This window comes from Seriola aureovittata, chromosome 3 (assembly GCF_021018895.1).
Source record: "Seriola aureovittata isolate HTS-2021-v1 ecotype China chromosome 3, ASM2101889v1, whole genome shotgun sequence".
NCBI classification, from domain to species: domain Eukaryota; kingdom Metazoa; phylum Chordata; class Actinopteri; order Carangiformes; family Carangidae; genus Seriola; species Seriola aureovittata.
This window is the reverse complement of record NC_079366.1, coordinates 21,566,798-21,579,793: the sequence shown is the minus strand read 5'-3', so window position 1 is coordinate 21,579,793 and position 12,996 is coordinate 21,566,798. Positions and strand designations below refer to the sequence as shown.

The 12,996-nt window shown below is 41.3% G+C and overlaps 1 protein-coding gene across 7 annotated transcripts in view; it reads left to right on the top strand.

The window, feature by feature from the left end:
- The window catches only part of inpp4b (inositol polyphosphate-4-phosphatase type II B), a 229,559-nt gene that overhangs the window by 122,432 nt on the left and 94,131 nt on the right, over positions 1-12,996 (top strand). The window contains exon 1 of one of the 7 annotated variants that reach the window (XM_056371181.1): positions 12,657-12,835. The exons of the other annotated variants lie outside the window; for them this stretch is intronic. The gene's annotated coding sequence lies outside the window, so the exon portion shown is untranslated. Of the gene's footprint in view, positions 1-12,656; positions 12,836-12,996 lie in introns of those variants that run through there. 7 annotated transcript variants of the gene reach the window in all.

Sequence of the window (12,996 nt, the reverse complement as noted above, 5' to 3'; positions counted from 1 at the left end):
CCAAACCAACAGACTTACAGGACAGGTCCTGCTGAGCCATTCAAAGTCTACACTGATCTACACACACCCCCCACTTCCTTCAAAGGAAAAGGTTTTGAATCATGAGCTGCATCACAACTTCGTGACCATTTCAAGGAAAAAAAAAAGTTGGATCAGGATTTTTTTTTTTTTGTCAAAACCCATCTTCCTTTCTCTTAGTAGACCTCATGTAGTGTCCTCGCGGTACTTGAAGATTGTTGTTCCCTCTCTTTTTTTCTGGAACCAGTGCTCTCGTGCTGTGGTTGGCTTTCAGATCTTTCTGCTCTGCTGGGCACAGCGTGATTGTCTGGGTCTCATTAGAGAGTCTTTAAGTGACACAGGCATGACCCTGAACATGAGCTGGCACAATGCGTCAGCCCCCAGCCACTGAAGTGACAGATCGGGAATCACTCAGCCAAGGCTCAGTCATTTAATTTTACTTTTTTTGAGCGCCACCAAGCATGGGCAGTTTGGTGTGTTTGTGTGTCTGTATGTGCTTTACAAATCAGCTGTCAAAAGTTTTAGATAGCCCTGAAAGGTATATGTAGCAGATGTTGTGCCACGAGCTGATTCTCTGCAAAGGAAAGCAGATAGCACACATGATAACCACTAAACATCAATATATATAAAAACTTTGCAAATTTGCCACTTTATCTGATATGCCATGTTGTCTATTCGCCAAGTTTTGGAGTGGAAATAAGAAGGGATGAAATTGAAACACTGAGGGGGAGGAAGCTGATGGAGCGAGGTTTATAGACGACTACTTTAACATTTGTAGAGGACTGGAGAATTTCATAGTAGGATGATTTCCCTCTGCCGTGGGCTTCCCATTTAGATATTCTAAGATGACACTGGCTGCATGGTCATGAATATTTGAGAACATGCACGGAGCAGAGAGAACGATAAGTGACGGAGTGGAGGTGTGAGAAGGAGTACAACCGGGTTTGATATCTCTCAGGTGCAAGTGACCCCCCCCCCCCAAATCTCTAGTTGTCAAAGGATGACAGGCTAGCCTTTCTTTGTCACTGATGTCTTACCTTCAACTGCACTTTGAATGGCTCCCAGGGGCAATAAATTCCCTTTCAGCTCACATGCTGATCAGTGAATCTAGAAATATTCACAGTGGCTGAAAAGCTTTATACTTCACAGAGATCACTTTATTTAAAGCAATTTTATCATAAGCTCAGACAAATTTTTGAACATGATGGCTGCAACAAAGATGGTTCAAAGTATATCTCGTTGCTGCATCCTGTCTCTCAACATTGTTTAAATGAGCGATGAGAGAAAAATCTACACCTGTCATGATACAAAGCAAAAAATTATATTTGCATTTGGACAGGCAATTGAAGGGCAGGATCTTTTAATAAGTTCCATGTATAAAAATCAAAAACTGAAATCTCTTATTTACAAAAGTATTCAGAACCTTAAACCCATACTTTGTAGAAGGCCCTATGGCAGTAATTACAGCTTCAAGTCTTCTTGAGTAAGACACAAGCTTTTACCTGTAATGGAGATTGGGATATGTGGTCAGATGAACCATTTAAGGCTCTTGGATTAAATCTCAGTAGCCCGTCATTATTTTCAAAGTTGATCATAAATCAGAGTAAGGCTCATCTGAGAGAGCTACGATAAAAAAAGAGCCCCCAGTTAAAAGCATATGAAAGAGGCAAATAAGATCATTTGTGTGTGTGTGCTGGTTGCATCACATTTGTGCTCACTTACCTCTGTGAAGAGGCTTGAAGACACACGGCTAATGACAGACCTGTGGTTTGTTGTCGGTGCAAACCTGTCACTGAGTGTTCTTGTGGTGTAAAGGAATAGGACAGCTGCCTCTGTAAGAGCTCTTCTCTCTAATCACAGCCTCATTTATCCCGCCTTTGCTCTCTGCAGTCTGGAATGAACATGTAATGCAGTTTTCAGTTTTCATTCCTATTGCTGACCATGGTGAGGGATTTTGATTGGTTTCTGTGATGTGCACCGTCGTGTGACATACAGAAGACCCCATTTGACTAAAATGGGAAAATGGAGCATGTCCGCTCATTTCCATAAAGCCCCAATAAAATGTATTCAATCAAATAAAACACAAGCAAAGGGGTTTTACTGGGTGACTATATTGGCCATTTCGTTGGCGCCACAAGCAGCCTGATGAACACACACCCGGCGCACACACACCATCTGCACAAAAAGGATAGAGCAAGATATCTTTGATTTGGAGGGCGATGGAGAAAGAACTGATCAGAGTTCCATCTCAAACTGCTTGCCTGTTTGCCACACACACACACACACACACACACACACACACACACACACACACACACACACACACACACACACACACACACACACACACACACACACACACACACACACACACACACACACACACACACAGAGAAAATTGGATAGAGGTTGCATGAGAGGAGTCCCAAAGCATGGGAAGGATGAGGTATTGTTGGATCTTTTTTTTTCTGTGGGTCCCCTGCTTGACTTTTCATACCAGTTCAAATGTAATTTTCACAATTTCCCAGGAGGAAAGAACACTGTTCACAATGTTCAAAGTACACGCTGTTTTTCTGAAATCAAATTAGACCATTCCCAGTTCACTTTCTGTACGGATTAGGGATGAATTTGGACAGGAGTCTGACACTTATTTCTTTCTTGCACTGTTTTACATTGTGATGTCTTTAAGTTTTAAAGCCCTACCTATAAAATTTGGATACTTTTATGTCATCATCCAATTTATTTTGATATAATGCATATACACGTACAGTGGCTTCAGAAAGTTTTCAGACCTTCACTTTTTACACACTTTCTTGGATTGTAGATTCAATTGTAAATGGATAAAATTGCTATTTTTTCCTCCTATAAGACAAAGTGACTAAATGAAATGTAAATTGGGTTTTGTTTTATTTTATTAAAAATCAAAAGCTAAAATCTGTCATTCACAAAAGTATTCACACCCTCAATTCAGTACTTTGTAGAAGCCTCTTTGGCAACAATTACAGCTTCAAACCTTCCTGGGTAAGTCTCTAAAAGATTTGCACACCTGGATTAGGCAGTTTATCCCATTCTTCCGGGAAGATCCTCCCAAGCTCCGTCGGACTGGATGGGAAGTGACTGAACTGCCTGAACTGCCATTTTCAGGTTTCTCCACAAATTCTCTATAGGGTTTAAGTTGACTGGGCCACTCCAGTGCTGTCTTGGCTGTTGTCTTACTGTCATTGTTGTGCTGAAAGGTGAACCATTGCCCCAGTCTCTGGTCACATGGTGCAGGTTTTCTTTTTCTTTGGCTTCATTCATGATTCCCTCAATTCTGACCACTCTCTCTTTAAATGTTGTTTGGCAAACTCCAGCATGCTGTCATATGCCTTTTACTCAGAGTGGATTCTGTCTAGCCACTCTACCATACAGACCTGATTGATGGAGTACTGCTGAGATGGTCGCCCTCCTGGCAGGTTCCCTCATCTCTGCAGAGGACCTCTGAAGCTCTGTCGGAGTCACTGTTGGGTTCCTGGTTCACCTCCCTGACCAAGATCATTTTTGCTTGGAGCGCTGTGGCACTCCAAACCTGGAAAACCAGGAAAATGATGGCCTCACTCCAGTTGTTTGTACGCTGGAAGCATTTTATTATCAGTGTGCAAATACACAAAATGCATAGGATGTACATCAAGATCCTGAAGGGGAGGTTATTACAGTTCTCTACTGATCTGAATTACCACCACTTTCACCTAATGTGTTGTAAGGAAAAATATAAGTCACAACCGGCAAGGTCAGTTTTCTGCTAGCCTACAAACTTCAGCCAAGTTCTGTCTTAGCTGGCATTTGTACGCCACATCTGCTCTGCTAGCACAGGGAACTGCCATATATTAACCAGCAACATTGTAAATATCTCAGCCCTCAGAGATTAGCAACCCAATTATAAACTTGTATTTTACAACACATAATGTGCCACCATTAAGTGTTGTTATTTTGAATTTCACATGTCACATACAAAAAAAAAATAGCTTAAACATTATATATTTAATATATTTCTAAGATACTCTTCTTTGTTACCAGCATATAGCACACCATAAATGACAAAAGAAAAACAAAAACTATTTTGCCAGCTCAGTGTGTTTTTAATTTGAATATTCTCTTGGAAAACATGATTTTAGAGGGACAGTACTGACATAAGCCAGCCCACTATTTTTTTTTATCACCAGTTGTGGTCTGGCACTGTATAGATGAGGAATATGTCATTTTATGTAGGCTGTAAAAATAGAGGGTTTATTAATGTCCTTCACTTAAATATCTCTTTCCATTGAGCTGCCTTCAAGAGCCTGTTTGAAAAACTCACTTTCATGAAGTTGAAATGAATTACCATTATAATCATTTATCATATCATACATGTTTTCCATTGTGTGTTTTGAATTATGAAACTAATTGCTAGATTTTTCAGGAATGTAAGTGAACTCAGATTTGATAAAATAGCTCTTGTACAGAAATGTATTTGACATTATACAGTTGTGCCAGCTTTCAGTCACTCGATACTGTAGATAATGTTGCATTGTTGTGATTGTTGCTGATTCTTTTATTCTGCTGTCTACCTGATTTGAGGACTGTTTGACTGGCAGATATTAGCCACATCTCAGGAGGCAGTTTGAGCAGCCACTGTTCCATGGTGAATTGTTGCTCCAATTATGAACTGCTGAAGTATGGAGAATCCCAGCCTCAGTTAATCCTGCCCTGTCAATAATCATGATGTGTAAAAAGAGGTGACTTGACATATTTTTGGCATAGCCCCTTGCTTTTAGCTGGATGAGTGTCAATGTGTTGGGAATTTTCTGTAAGTGCACAGAAATAGACAGGGGGAGAGAAATGGAAGCAGACAGGGAGACAGAGCAGACAGAGAGAGAGAGAGAGCTACAGGACACACACACACACACACACACACACACACACACACACACACACACACACACACACACACACTTTTACAAGAACCAATCTCAGAGATATCCAAGAAAGGTCTTGGTAGTGATTGGGTGAGCAGTGATAACCTATGAGAGTAACAGTCCTCAGATAAGGACTGTCTCTTGTCTGATGGCCACTTTGCTTCCCTCACCATCATTGTGGCAATGTCAGCCAATGTCAAAAGTGCAGAAAAGTACTGCTGTTCAAGTCAGCTATACTAAAATTACTCAAACTAGTGACCCCTCTCTCTTTCTTGCTCGCTCGCTTGCTGGCACTCTTGCCAAGCAGAAAATTGAAGATAGTTTAATAGTAGTGATACTTTGGCGATGTGCAGTATAAAACCATTTTGCTGTGTTTAAGTGTTAGGTCTCCTGCTTTAATGGATGCATGCCATGCCAATGGATGCATACTTTCTTGTCCAATTAGTGTTGTGTCAACACAACACATTAAAATGTCAAAAGGATAACAGGATGCCCTTCCTTATTAAATTAAGGCTGTTCTTGTTTTTATTTTCTCTCAGATATAATGTATCTAGAGCCTCCTCTAGGATTATCTCATCATCTTTAGTCATCTCAGAGCAGTGTTATACTTTTCATCCTTGTAACATTAATGGTTGACACCTTAATTTCACCATTATTTCATAAAAAGTATCATAAAACATGCATTGTTTGTTTTAACTGTTACTCATTCAGGTTGGTCAATGAAAGCAGATCTTTTTTTCAGTGATGTCCTGTTTACAGTAAAACAGTTGCACACCTCCACACAGAGAAGCCTCCCATAGTAAATTGTTATTGGACTGCACCTATTTAATGCTTTTCTATCTTAAAGCTACAATATGTAACTCCTACAAATCAAAGTAGTACACTGTCTCAGCTAAACCAGGAACCGGGAGCTTGCTAACCTGTGAGTCAGCCATTGCTACATCTTACAGCAGCTTACACCAGCTTGAAGCCGCAGTGAAAATAGGAGTCGAGGACCAGAAGCACGTTCACATATTGACTGACAACCGTGAGCTCCCACCCCTGACTTTGGCCTTCTCTGACTGGTTAGAAGGGCAAGGCTCTTGGAAACCTTAGAGGGGAATATGTCTGCACTGCTGCAAGGCTGATCAATGAGTCTGGGTCAGAGACAGGACTAACAAGCTTTGACAGCAGCTGTATACATTAAGATATTTTTGGAGCATATTTTAACGAAAAACACATACTGTAGCTTTAATCGACAAATAACCCTTCAATTCACCTCTCATTCACCCAACTTTTGTTTTTACTTTCTTGATCAAAAGGATTGAACCTCCAGCTCTACAATTAATGGATGACCTGCTCTGCCTCCTGGGCCACAGTTTCCCACGAGTCGCTTCATTGGTGTAATTGGGGGACAAGGGTCTTGCCAAGGGTACCGCAGTGGTGACACTGAGAGAGGGGAGAGACACTGCTCTTTTCATTTTCCCAGCTTTATCCCTGGGTTCAGGGATCAAACCAGTGATGGTAGAGGTCCCTGATCTATAAATGAATCAGAGATTTGTGAAAGCAACAGTGAAAAGTTAACAGCAATGTGACTTCAGCCTGTCACAACAGAGGTGAGTGAGGTCTGTGGTCGGTGACAGATCTTTACATTTGTCAATCATAGCAATAGCAAGTGAGTCTCACACATGGGGACAACTTTGAGAATTTCAGGGGTAGCTACAGGCATCACTTACTGTATATGGGTGTGTATGAGAAATTCTTGGCTTTCAGCACACAGCTATGATGTGTACTAATGCCCTCGCTTTCGCCAGTGAAAAGTGCTGTAGTTTCAGTAATTATAATATGATATACTGTACGCAGAAGTTCCCACTTTCACCACTCTCACATTCTGCCCATTCCAACTGGCCATAAATTATGCTCATTTGTGTGAATTTAATTTCACATTCCACCCAGGCAGGGAACAAAAAAATGCATTTGATGGATTGCACAATTACGCTTCTGTGAACCTCGACTGGCCTCTCCAAATCCAGGAAGGGCCTCTCTTTTATCTGCCCAGTACCCATCAGGCATCGCAGAGTGCCTTTGGAATTCCTCTTTGGTGAATTCTCCATGAATTTAAGTTATTTTTCTAAGTTTAAAATTTCAGTGCTATGGCAGCCTTGCTAATTATTCACTTGATTATTAAGCCTCTGATTTTGTTTTTAACACTGCTCCCATTACTGTCGCCTGGCTTCAACATTTATATGCCCCATTACAAGCAGAGTGAGAGGATAAAACATCAGGCAAGAAAAGAGAGGGCACCCCTCTTTTGTCCTGTATTATAGTTGGTGAAACTTTCATTTATGCAGAAATAAAACACCTCTGGTTGATTTCAGTTCTGGAGCTACATTAAATGAATTGGAAAGTGCTTATTACTGGTGGGAAAATGTATAGTGGTGAAGTCTGTCTTATTTGTAGACACAGCCTACAAATCAAGCTCATCATTAAAGAATCTGTGGCAGCTTTTAATATTATGGATGCAGAATATATACTTTATGGCAAGCCTCCAAAACCTGAATGGGATTTGCCTTTCATGAGACAGATACATTTGACATAGTAATGAATTAAAGTGCTTCTTTGCCATGTACTGTACAGATAGTGTGAGATTGTCCTCAAAGCTTTGAAAGCACTGCTCCTTCTGCCTTTTCTTATTAAAAAGAAAATCCTGTTAACTTTAGCACACTTGTAAAAGTGCTGGAGCCAGACAGATGACAATTGAGGGGGGAATAAATGGTGCCTGACCCTAGAGAATAGAAAGTTTAAACACTTTAAAGCATTTTTATTGACAACTGAGCACTCACTCTGCCATGTCAGGTTAACACTACATATGTCTCGCATTGCATGTGAAAAGCCCCACGGACAGGCTGTTAACAGTGCAACATGTCACACTAGAGTGATGTGTTAGAAAACATTTCAGGCTCTTTCCAAAGCCCAGCCTTCTGAAGTGCTTTCTCCCTCTAATAATATCATTTTCATTGGCTGACAATACCTCAAACCCCTGTTTACTGTACTTAGGAAGGCACCAGATAATTGCTTTGTTTTCCCACATTGTTCACCCCACTGTGTTGACATGCGCTTCAATAAAGTGACTTATGGTGCCAATGAATATTTAACAATTGTTGGAAATTAAGTGCACTCTAGGTTTTGTTGTGAGGGTGTATGCATTCAGTCGTGAAAATAGTAGTTGGAATAGTGCATGCTCATTAAGAGCAACCATCCAAGTCTAAGCAGAGAAGCTAATTACTTATAAAAACCTGCTGAGCAGATGTCTGGTGCTGTTGAGGAGACGCCCTTTCTTCCTAGGGTAAAGCCACAAGTTAACACAAGTGATGGTCTATTTATGTACAAGTATTACAGGGAAGACTTACTGGAGACAGTGAGTTCAGTGCCAATGAATTGTATTCTGAGGTATTATGAAGTGTATTCTCATTGCTATTTAGACTGGTGCATTTTGTAAGACTGGAGAAATGACACCGCATTTACATATGGTTTGGACAAAAACTTGCATGTGTGGAAAGTGATGATGTAACTTGCAAATGCATAAAAACATGTCACAAGAACATGCATAAGTGTCCAATTTTAGTATAGCCTATATATGTTCACATGAATACTTATTAAAACTTAAAAGCTCTGTCATATCCGTATGCACACTTTATGTTAAGCTAAGCTACCCGTCTGCTGGCTTCAGCTGCATATTCACACACACACACATATATATAATTTACTTATTTATTTTGCAGACGTGTAGGGAAAATTTACCTCAGTTAGGGAAAATAATGTGTTGATCAGAATTATCAGAAGATTTTTCCACCAGTGATATACTGTTTCTGTGGGTGATCAGTCCAGAGCGTCTGTAACTCCGGTCCAGGTTGGGTGTTCTGGTCAGAGCAGCAAATGCATTCACAGCTAATTTAATGCTGAGAGAACGGAACAAAGTCTCAAAGCTGAGGTGAATATTTGGGGGATTCCTGGACTACATCACACTTCAGATATGTTTGTATGAAGGCCATCAGACAGAAAAGGTTATGTATCTCACATAATCTGTTACTGTGCATGCAACTCAGTGTGTTCTATCAGCATGCAGCTGACATACATACAAATGGAGAGCGGCAAATTGCCTTATCAAGCACCAGGTGACCACTTGATGCTGATGTGCACCTTTCCTGAAAACCTCCCCTTTGTTGTAACCTCTCCCAAACCCTTCCCTGTATCATCCTACTCCAATCTCCTCAAGGTGGGATTTGTCTGGATCAATTTCATAATGCATTATTCATTTGAGAATTTAATCAAATATCTCCTCCACCAATCAGCCCAACCCACACCTCCCCTAACCCTCCCGTACCGCTCTACCCATCATATTGGTGATTGTTAGTGTCACCTGCAATAGCAGATTATCAGACAAATGAATTACTGGGTCACAGGTGAATTAGACGCTTGGCTGACTAATCTTTTTTTCTCTGGGAAAAGTAGCTTAGTGTAAGTTAGTTTTTTTTTTTTTCCTTTTTTTTGAGAGCAAGAAGAGAGGGTGAGAGGGGAAGAGAGAAAAAGTGCTTGAGAAAATCCCCTTTCTGCCTGGCTTCCTGCGGGTTTCTGCAATGTAATGGTTTCCTTTGAGAGAGACACTGGTGGAAAGTGCTGATGCTTGTTGGCTCTGTGTGTGTGTGTATGTGTGTGTGTGTGTGTGTGTGTGTAGACAGCTATTTTCCATGCCTAACTGAACCACTGATGAGCCTGCCAGCCAGACCAGGGTCTTGTACAGTGTGTGACTTTTTGTGTGTCTGCACGTGCCTGTGTCTGCAAGAAGCAGGTTTCGAGATCATGTGTGTTTTGTTGTCAGTGTAATGTGTGGTCATGCAGAGTGGATGCAATTAAAACCCTGCAGTTGGTCAGTTGAATAGATGTAAAACAGCATTATATGACAGTAACTCATAACTTCCCTGTCCGAGCATCACTGTGTGCAAACATTAAAGGATACTGCCACATGTACAGCAGTCTGCCTTCTAAGTTAGTTGATGGAGACACATTGCTTTTCTCCTCCTCCCCTCACCCGGGAGGACTGAAAAGCAAATGAGTGTGGGGCAGAAGGGTTCTTGTTGCTGCTTTGTTGTTCCGTTCTGTTAGCGCAGATGGAATTATATGATAATCAGAAATCAGCCAACATTGTTTCCCCTCTACAGACCCAAAGAGGGTGGGAAGCCATTAACCACCTCAAAGAGGCATTTCTTTTCCCTCCCCAGGAAATACAAATTTATTTGTTTTGATCTTATCTTTTTTTTGAAGAAGAATCTTATGTGCTATTCATGAGTGTACACAACAAAAAAACAAAAAAAAAAACCCAGTCTCTAAATCTATTCATCTGCTATCTCACACTCACCAAAGACAAATTCTACGTTCACATAAGCAGTATATTTAGTTCAAAAGGCTCTTTTGCCTCTTTTGCTGGTGTTGTTCCACATCAGCTGGCAAATATGTCATTTAGGCAACTAATATGACTGGTGTGCTAAGGAACAAAAATAGCTGGCAGCTGTTGCACTTCTCCCACTCTTTCCTGCATATTGTTGTTTAATACATCAAGGTGGGCCGAGCCGTCTGAAATTGCAGTTTCTATATGGACTGAGCTTTATGTTGTCCCATGGGGACAGGAAGGGGCAGGGGAGCTTGTTCTGAAACTCCTACACAGTTAGAGCCAGTGTGCTACCAGAACTCTTAAGCTACAGTTTGTGACACACACCCACACACAAGGACATACACAGACGAACTCACACTTGACACTGGGTAGAGCAGTTCTCAGGTCATTATTTAAATGATGTCAAAGATAGTGCAACGATCACACATTTTAAAACATAACACAGGAAAACATGCACAGTCACACAGAGATCACATACGGCTCTCATTATCTTCTAATAGAGGCTTATTCTATATAGTATTTATGTACAGTGAAAATGGAGAATAATATGATAGCACTGCCAGTCTATTAGAGAGATATTGCCAGAAGAACTGTCCACCCACACAAAGCTTTGACCCCCATCTGCTCCATCTCCAACTCGAAATGCATTGCAGTGAAATCTACACAATAATCTCACACACTGATAAATGCTCCCAGGTACAGTGTTTGCATCTTGGCCTCAAGCTAGAGCTTTTTGTGTTCCTGCATGTATGTTCAGCGAGGATGCAGCACGCCTCAGATTCGACTGTACAGTGAAGTCATTGAGGAGCAGCCTCTCTACATCTTACGGGGCATCAATCCCTGTCTGTCTGCCTGTCTAGGCTGTTAACCACCTCTGGGCTGCACCATTGATCTCCGTAATTGTCTCCAACTCTTCAAAGGGAGCTGAGAGTTGGTTTGATCCGAGCTGTTTACTTTCACAGCCCCTATAGCCCGGCTCTCTGAAGAAGAGAGCTATCAACCACTTCAGGCATGAGCTAGCATATTATAGTACTATTACTGTGTGTGTGTGTGTGTGTGCGTGCGTGCGTGCGTGCGTGCGTGCGTGCGTGTGCGCGAGCGCGCATGTACGAGAAAGAAAAGGAAGTAGAGAGAGCAACCCAGCATAGCCTGTAGCCTTATAGGCCTCGGGGTGAGCTGACAGCTTCTTGCTGTGACAAAGACAGGGAATTGTAACCTGCACATGGCCTGTTATCTATCCATGGCTATGTAAGGAAATTATTACACAAAAAAACCTTATGTTATGCACAAAATTACAGGCTTCATTCAGCAATCATTTGTCTGAGATATGTTTTTTCTTGATGCCAGACACCAAAAAACTTGATAGTAATGCCATGGCCAAGATAAAAAAGATGATATGACAGGATGTAGAGCTTAGCAACATGTTTTGTGGGTGATAAAATGATAAAGTGCATCCTTTCTCCACTCTGTGTGCAACTTCATTTCACTGCTGCATTTGTGGGCTGCTACCACAGAGTCAGAGAAGGGGAAGCTGTTAACCACAACCTCCGTCAGGCCTAGCTGATAACAGCTCTCAGTAAGTAGCTGATAATAAACACTTGAATATGGTAAGTGTATGATCTGCCTCTTCTTCAAACAGAGACAAAAAAAGGTCTGTTAAATTGCAATTCTATCAAAACAACTTCAAGTTTGCCGTGCTGTAATTTAAATACAGTACTTGAGCCAGTAGAGGGGATTTGAATGGGGTCTTTGGACCTGCTACCAAGTCATGTTTACAGACTGTGAGTGAAGGGAGCCTTGATTTTTATCACCTCGTCTGCAGTGGGGTTAGCTATTAAAGTTTATGGAGCAAAGCTGAGTGTGTGGGGGAAAGGCACTGGTAGTGTGCTTCCAGTGTACCAAGGGCAAGCTGCATTTGTCATAACTTGAGTTTCTTTTCCTTTTACTTGAAATCATCCTACCTGTGAGATAGATGGACACGGGAATCTGATTTTTTATTTAGTGTAACTCAAGTACATTCTCATCATTCTTTCAGCCCTGTGAAGGCTTCTGTCAAAAAACAAGGTTGCCTGATAGTTGGCTAGGAGCCCAAAAAGACATAGCCAAAGCTTGATTAAGTAAGCAAGAGCATGTATAGAGGGAGGTAGATGTGAAAAACTAATAGAGTGGTAGGTAGGGCTTCTTGTTTTGGGGCAAGCATTGACAAGCCGAAGAATGTGCGTGAGCAGGTATGCACACTAGCTGTTTTTTTTCTTGCCTCGTCTGTGACAGAGAATCACAGATCCTCAGGAGCCTTAAACTGTGAGAACGAGGGATATTAACTTGTCCGCTGCTCTGCAGCGTTTATCATACCAGCGCTATAGATTTCTCTGTACTTACAGAAACTGCAGGATAAGGAATCATAAAAAGGAGTTTCCCCTGGAGAAAACCCCTGTCTCTCAGCAGTCAAATCTCAGTGAGTATTCACCTCTCAGGCTGAAAGTCCAGCCTCCTGTGAGCGCTCATGAAGTCTCTGAGTCAGATGCAAAAATACATAATAATATGGTTTTAGCACAGAAAAATACTTTAAGTGTTTGAGAGAAGCAGAAGATATTGCATCACAGGACTACAGAACTA